Raw genomic sequence first — 6430 nt, forward strand, 5'->3', positions numbered from 1 at the left:
TCTACTGTTAATGCTTTGGGAATGGTTAAGAATACAGTAAGGTATGATACTGTATTTTATATTTCAAATGAATCTTGCTTAAGTCCTAAAAAGTTGTTTAATTCTTTCCGTAAGGTTGCGGACATGGGTGGCGAGTGTATGCCGACCCCTGCCCTTGATGGCACTTCTCCGACACCATTTTCTATCTCTCCAGTGAGGAAGGGCAGGGAAGACAGAGGAGTAGGCGACGCGACGTCGATCATGCATGTTTCGCGTGATCCGAGGCATGCAGCAGAGGGCCTGGATGCGGTGCAGCTGGGCCACCAGGACGTACCTGCGGGCGCGTCGCCAGGTTTGCTGGGCGTGCCGAACAAGGCCGCAGGCCCATGCGCGGTGGACACGCCCATTTCGTCTGCTGATCGGCCCGCCATGCATGGCAGCCCAGGCTACATGGGGGCTACGTGTCCAACTTTACGTCGATCGGCCAGCAACAGGTCCTAAATTCACCGAACCACTGCTTTTAAATTGAATTTCGAACCATCTTTTCAGCAATTGTATGATGATAAACAGAGAGGGTGCAGGTTGGATCTGCTCCAATTGCCGCGAGTAAGCCAACTTTGAGAATGCCTCAGTATACTCCAGAACAAGTTGTAGCTTTTGGGGGATTCAGAAGGAGGCTTCGCATGGGGTGCGGTCGAGTGGAAGATTACGCGCTCAGCCTAACTCGGATGCCACACAATTTGAGAGAGCGATGATGATCGCCAAGAAACGTGGGGACACGCCGGTGATGGGTAAGTCTCCACTCAAACCAACATCAATTACTTCTTTTGCGGATGATCATATAATTCAAAGTGCTATATCGTTGGGGATTTCGTTGGGTAATTCTAATTCCGAGTGTATTAAGTCAGCTAGACTAATTAAAGACGTTGAATTGCAAAGAACTTTAACAATGTTAGAAAACTCGGATTGTGTGGAGGGTTCATGTGATACTGCTTGTTTGGCGGTCACATGTGCATCGGATTTGTGTGATGATTTGGAAGAGGATGAACACTTAGATGATGATATTCATATACATGTGGCTATTACTAAGGAAAAAAAGAAAAGTTGGTAAGAAAAAAATTATGATACTGATAATGTGCGGCGAAGTAACCGGGTTAGAGTTAAAAATACCAAACTCCAATGACTAATCTTAGAGGTGTTACATGGAACAGTGAGGGATTTAGGGATCCTGTGAAGGAGTCAATTAGGGAGGATGACCTTGACTTGCATTACTTGAGACAGGACGGTCTAATTTTACAGTTTATTTCCTTCGTGATTTAGCAGCAGGTAAGGAGTTTGGATGGTTCTGTTTGCCGCCGCATGGAAGGTCAGGAGGAATTCTAGTCGGTATCAACACTACTACTTTGGTAGTTAATAGAGTAGATAGCGGAGACTACTATGTTAAATTATCTATCACATCAAAAATCGATGGTTTCCAATGGTTGCTGGTGTCGGTATATGGGGCGGCACAAGATAAAAATAAACATGAATTCCTAGTGGAATTGGTTAGGACATGTGAGTCTGAAACCATACCTATGTTATTGGTGGGAGACTTTAATATTTTGAGAAAACCTGAGGATAAAAGTAATGACAATTTTAATCCTTGATGGCCTTTTATTTTAATTGCGATCATTGAGAACCTAAATTTAAGAGAAATCGCTTTACTTGGGCGAGTAGAAGACAAACCCCAACTTATGAAAAATTAGATAGGGTGCTTTCTAGTGTTGAGTGGGAACAAAAATTCCCTCTAGTTTCAGTCCGGGCTTTGACTCGCTGTAGGTCTGACCATACTCCATTTTTGATTGATGCGGGGATTCAGGCACATGTAGGTAATAAAGCGCGCCTTGCTTTTGAGCTGGCTTGGCTAGAACAAGATGGGTTCTATGAACTAGTTGCAGTTGAATGGGCGGCCAGCCCCATTGGAAAATCTCCGATTCAAACTTGGCAGAATAAGATTAGGCATTTGCGCCGATTCTTATCGTGGTTGGGCTAAAAATTTAAGTGGAAAGTATAAGAGGGAAAAGGAAATATTATTGAACATCATTGATTATTTGGATATAAAGGCTGAAACCATTCCGTTACTACATGTAGAGCGAAATAAGTTGAAACTAGCTAATGGAAAGTTAAACAAGCTTCGAAGAGAAGAAGAGATTAAGTGGGCGCAGCGGGCTAAAGTTATGTTTATTCAAGAAGGAGGGGACAATACCAAATATTTTCATCTTATAGCTAGTGGTAAATATAGGAAAAATAAAATGTATCAACTTGAACAAGAGGAAGGTACCATTGTTGGGGATGATAATCTAAGGGTGTATATTTCGGAGTACTATAAAAAATTATTTGGGAATCCAGAACCTAGTTCCGTTTCATTGGATGAAGGTAGAACTGAGGATATTCCGCAATTGTCCACGGAGGAAAGCACATTGTTGATTGTGAAGTTCTCAATGGAGGAGGTGCATGACGCGGTCTTCCAGATGGAACATAATAAATCCTCGGGGCCAGATGGGTTCCCAGCGAAATTCTACCAACATTTTTGGGGGGTCATTAAAAATTATTTGATGGCATTATTTGAGTGCTTTCAAAAAGGTGACTTGCCTCTATATAAATTGAACTTTGGGGTAATTACTTTACTACCTAAAAAGGAGAATGCAACTCAGATTCAACAGTATAGGCCAATTTGTTTGCTCAATGTGAGTTTTAAAATCTTTACTAAAGTTGCGACAAACCGTATTTCTGATGTAGATCATAAAGTGATTAGACCTACACAGACGACATTTATACCCGGCAGACATATTTTAGAAGGAGTGGTGGTTCTACATGAGACAATACATGAAATGCATAGGAAAAAACTTGATGGAGTGCTTTCTAAAATTGACTTTGAAAATGCGTATGATAAGGTCAAATGGCCCTTTCTGCAACAAGTCCTACGAATGAAAGGTTTTGATCCTATTTGGTGTGATAGAATAAAGCAATTTGTGCAAGGTGGAAGTGTGGGAATAAGGATTAACGATGTTATTGGACATAATTTTCAAACTAGGGAATGATTACGACAGGGGGACTCTTTATCTCCAATTTTATTTAATATTGTTGCTGATATGTTGGCAATTCTAATTGCTCGGGCTAAAGATGAGGGTAAAATAGGGAGTTTTCTACCACATTTGATTGACGAGGGTATCTCCATATTACAATATGCGGACGATACAATATTATTTTTGGAACATGATATTGCTAAAGCCGTTAATATGAAATTGATCCTATGCATTTTTGAACAGTTGTCTGGTTTAAAGATTAACTTTCATAAGAGTGAAATTTTTACTTTCGGTAGGGCAAAGGAAATGGAGGACCAATATAGATATATTTTTGGGTGCAAATCTAGAACCTTACCATTGAAATATTTGGGCATCCCTGTTCATTATAGGACACTTCGGAATGCGGAGTGGAGTCCTATTGAGAGTCGGTTTGCATCCAAGCTGGGGTGCTGGCGGAGTAAAATGTTGTCTTATGGAGATAGATTGGTTTTGATTAACTCAGTTCTTACAAGCCTTCCTATGTTCATGCTTTCCTTCTTGGAAATTCCGATTGGGGGTGAGGAAGAGGCTAGATTATTCTAGGTCAAATAATTTCTGGCAATCTGATGAACACAAGAAGAAATATAGGTTATCTAAGTGGAATATTTTGTGCAGACCAAAGGATCAAGGGGGTTGGGTATTGATGTGTTGGAACTTAAGAACAAATGCTTACTTAGCAAATGGTTGTTTAAACTCCTCTCGGAGGAGGGTATGTGGCAGCAACTTCTTTGTAACAAATACCTCAAAAATAAAATGCTAGCACAAGTAGAAGTTAAACCAACTGATTCACCATTCTGGAAAGGGCTTATGCATGTTAAAGAAGACTTCTTCAAGAGAGGATATTTTAGATTTGGGGATGGAACAACTGTCAGGTTCTAGGAGGATGTATGGATGGGAGATTTGCCTTTGTCTCATCAATATCCGGCACTATATAATATTGTTCAGCATAAGAATGTGTTAGTATCAACAATACTTGATATTAAAACTATTAATATTACTTTTAGAATAGGGTTGAATGATAATAAATGGGTACAATGGTTACATCTATGCCAACGCTTAATTTCAATAAATTTAACGGCGAAACCAGATAAGTTTGTTTGGAAGCTTACTGATTCGGGTATTTTTTCAGTCAAGTCTATGTATCTTGATTGGATGAATGGGCATACTGTTTACCTTCGAAAGTATCTATGGAAGCTAAAAATTCCTTTGAAAATTAAAATCTTTATGTGGTTCCTTAATAACAAGGTGCTTCTAACTAAGGATAACTTAGCTAAACGGAAGTGGAAGAGATGTCAAAAATGTTGTTTTTGTGATTCCATGGAAATCGTTAATTATTTGTTTATTCAGCGCCCTTTTGTGAAGATAATATGGTGTATGATGTACCTTACATGTAACATCCCTCCACCAGCTAATGTTACTAATATGTTTGGTAGATGGCTGAATGGTGTGGGAAAAAAAATAAACAGAAGATTCGGATTGGAGTTTCGGCCATTTGTTGGGCTGTTTGGAGAACTATAAATGATATAATTTTTAACAAACAAAGTGGAACTAATTTTTTTGCAGGTTATCCGGCGAGCTGCTCATACAATTCAGCATTGGGGTTTCCTTCTCCCGTCGGAGCAGCGGGAGGATATGGTTATTGGATGCAATCGGATGCTAGTGGTTGCTCAGGACTTCTATTTCCAAGCTACTATTAGCCGTATTTTCATTTGGTTGATTCATGTATACGCTTTAGCTTTTCCATAATTGTAATGAGTGGGGATGGATTCTTCTGGATTTGATACTATGTTTTTAGTAAAGCAAGTCGTGTGCATCTATTGATGTAGAGGCTAGGCTATGCTCCTTTATCGAAAAAAAAGGCTTCTACCTAACAATCCTCAGCAATTTTCAATGAAATGATGCCGGCGTAACAATCCTCCTCTTTTCTTCTCTTTTCATAGATGATTCAGTTATTCTTCTTGTATACTATACTGCTGGTGGTTAACTTCAGGATAATAATCTAAAATCCATGGATACAAGTTATCCTTATAGGGAAAAACTATTCCAAATATGCTTTGTCTATGAATGTTACCGTCTTATCGACGTCAACATCACGCGATGCCGTATCATAAATTCATAATGTTGAAAACAGATTTGCTCCCGCAGTTTTAGAAACCTATCTGTATTCTCGCCCGAGAGAGGAAGTCAAGTGGCCACCGGCGACACGGCAAGAAGATGCCAGTTTTGACGATGGAAATGCCACGTGGATCCAAGGGATATAGGATGACGGTAACTCCGCTAGCCGAGCGATCGATCGCATGTACATAGCGCGCGCGACACGGTTGACCCGGCCTTGCATGGGAGAGAGACGGGCTGGCTGACCTGAAACGGGACTGCTCAACCTTTGACAAACGAGCTCCAGAAACAGCAGGCGGCTCATGGTTTTCTCGATTAAATTCTCTGCTGTGTATCGGTGAATGAATCCCGAGATCGCCCACAGAAATCGATCGTCCGAGAGGTAGACGACGCAGTCGGCCGATCTGCTATGAACACTTAGTATGTATCTACGCATGTAGGAGTATATATATCTGCATATACACCGGGTAGACCATAGGCAGGAAAGAGAAGGGCAAAAGGCAGCAGTGTCTTCTACAGAGTTTAGCTTCTCGCATCTTACAAAAAAAAAAGAGTTTAGCTTCTCGCAAGACTCAAGCTTAGTCGACGACAATGGGGCGTTGGCTGAAGCCAGATGTACGTGCGAGATTGGTCGATTCTGTCTTGTTTGCTGTTGGGAATTTGCGCACTCTGTCGATTCATGCACAGTTTTGTCTTGTCTGTATTGTACTAGTGTTTATTTAGGATCTTGTTCCCTTCTTGCCCTGAAGGCTGTGTTTATAACAAAGAACCCCGATGCGTGGTGCAGGTTTACCCGCTGATTGCCGCCATGTCGCTGGTGACGGGGATGTGCGTCTTCCAGCTAACCAGGAACGTCTTCCTCGCTCAACCCCGACGTCAGGTATGTGCCCCATCCAACAGTTGCTGCACTCACTACAGTATGCATTTTCGTGCTCTGGTTAACTGAAAGTCTGAACGCTAATTTCCGCAGGATCAGCAAGAGCCACCGGCAGAGCGCGGTGCTGGAGAACGCGGAGGAGGGCGAGAGGTACAGCCAGCACGCCTTCCGCCGCTACGTCAGCGCGCACCGCCCGGAGGTCTTCCCCGCCATCAACCGCTTCTTCTCCGAGTCCAGCAAGTGATCAACGACGTTATATCTATGTCGAACTGGGTGCATGAATGTGTCTATATGTGTCGCGTGTGAATGTAGTCCCGCTTGTGGGCTACCGCGGGGTGCGGAACGTTTGGGTCAA

The 6430-nt window shown here is 42.0% G+C and overlaps 1 pseudogene; it reads left to right on the plus strand.

Annotated features, from left to right (window-relative positions):
* The first annotated feature begins 5789 nt into the window (after window positions 1–5789).
* On the plus strand, window positions 5790–6430 carry LOC124670025 (annotated as a pseudogene).

This window comes from Lolium rigidum, chromosome 7 (genome assembly GCF_022539505.1).
Source record: "Lolium rigidum isolate FL_2022 chromosome 7, APGP_CSIRO_Lrig_0.1, whole genome shotgun sequence".
Lineage (NCBI taxonomy): Eukaryota > Viridiplantae > Streptophyta > Magnoliopsida > Poales > Poaceae > Lolium > Lolium rigidum.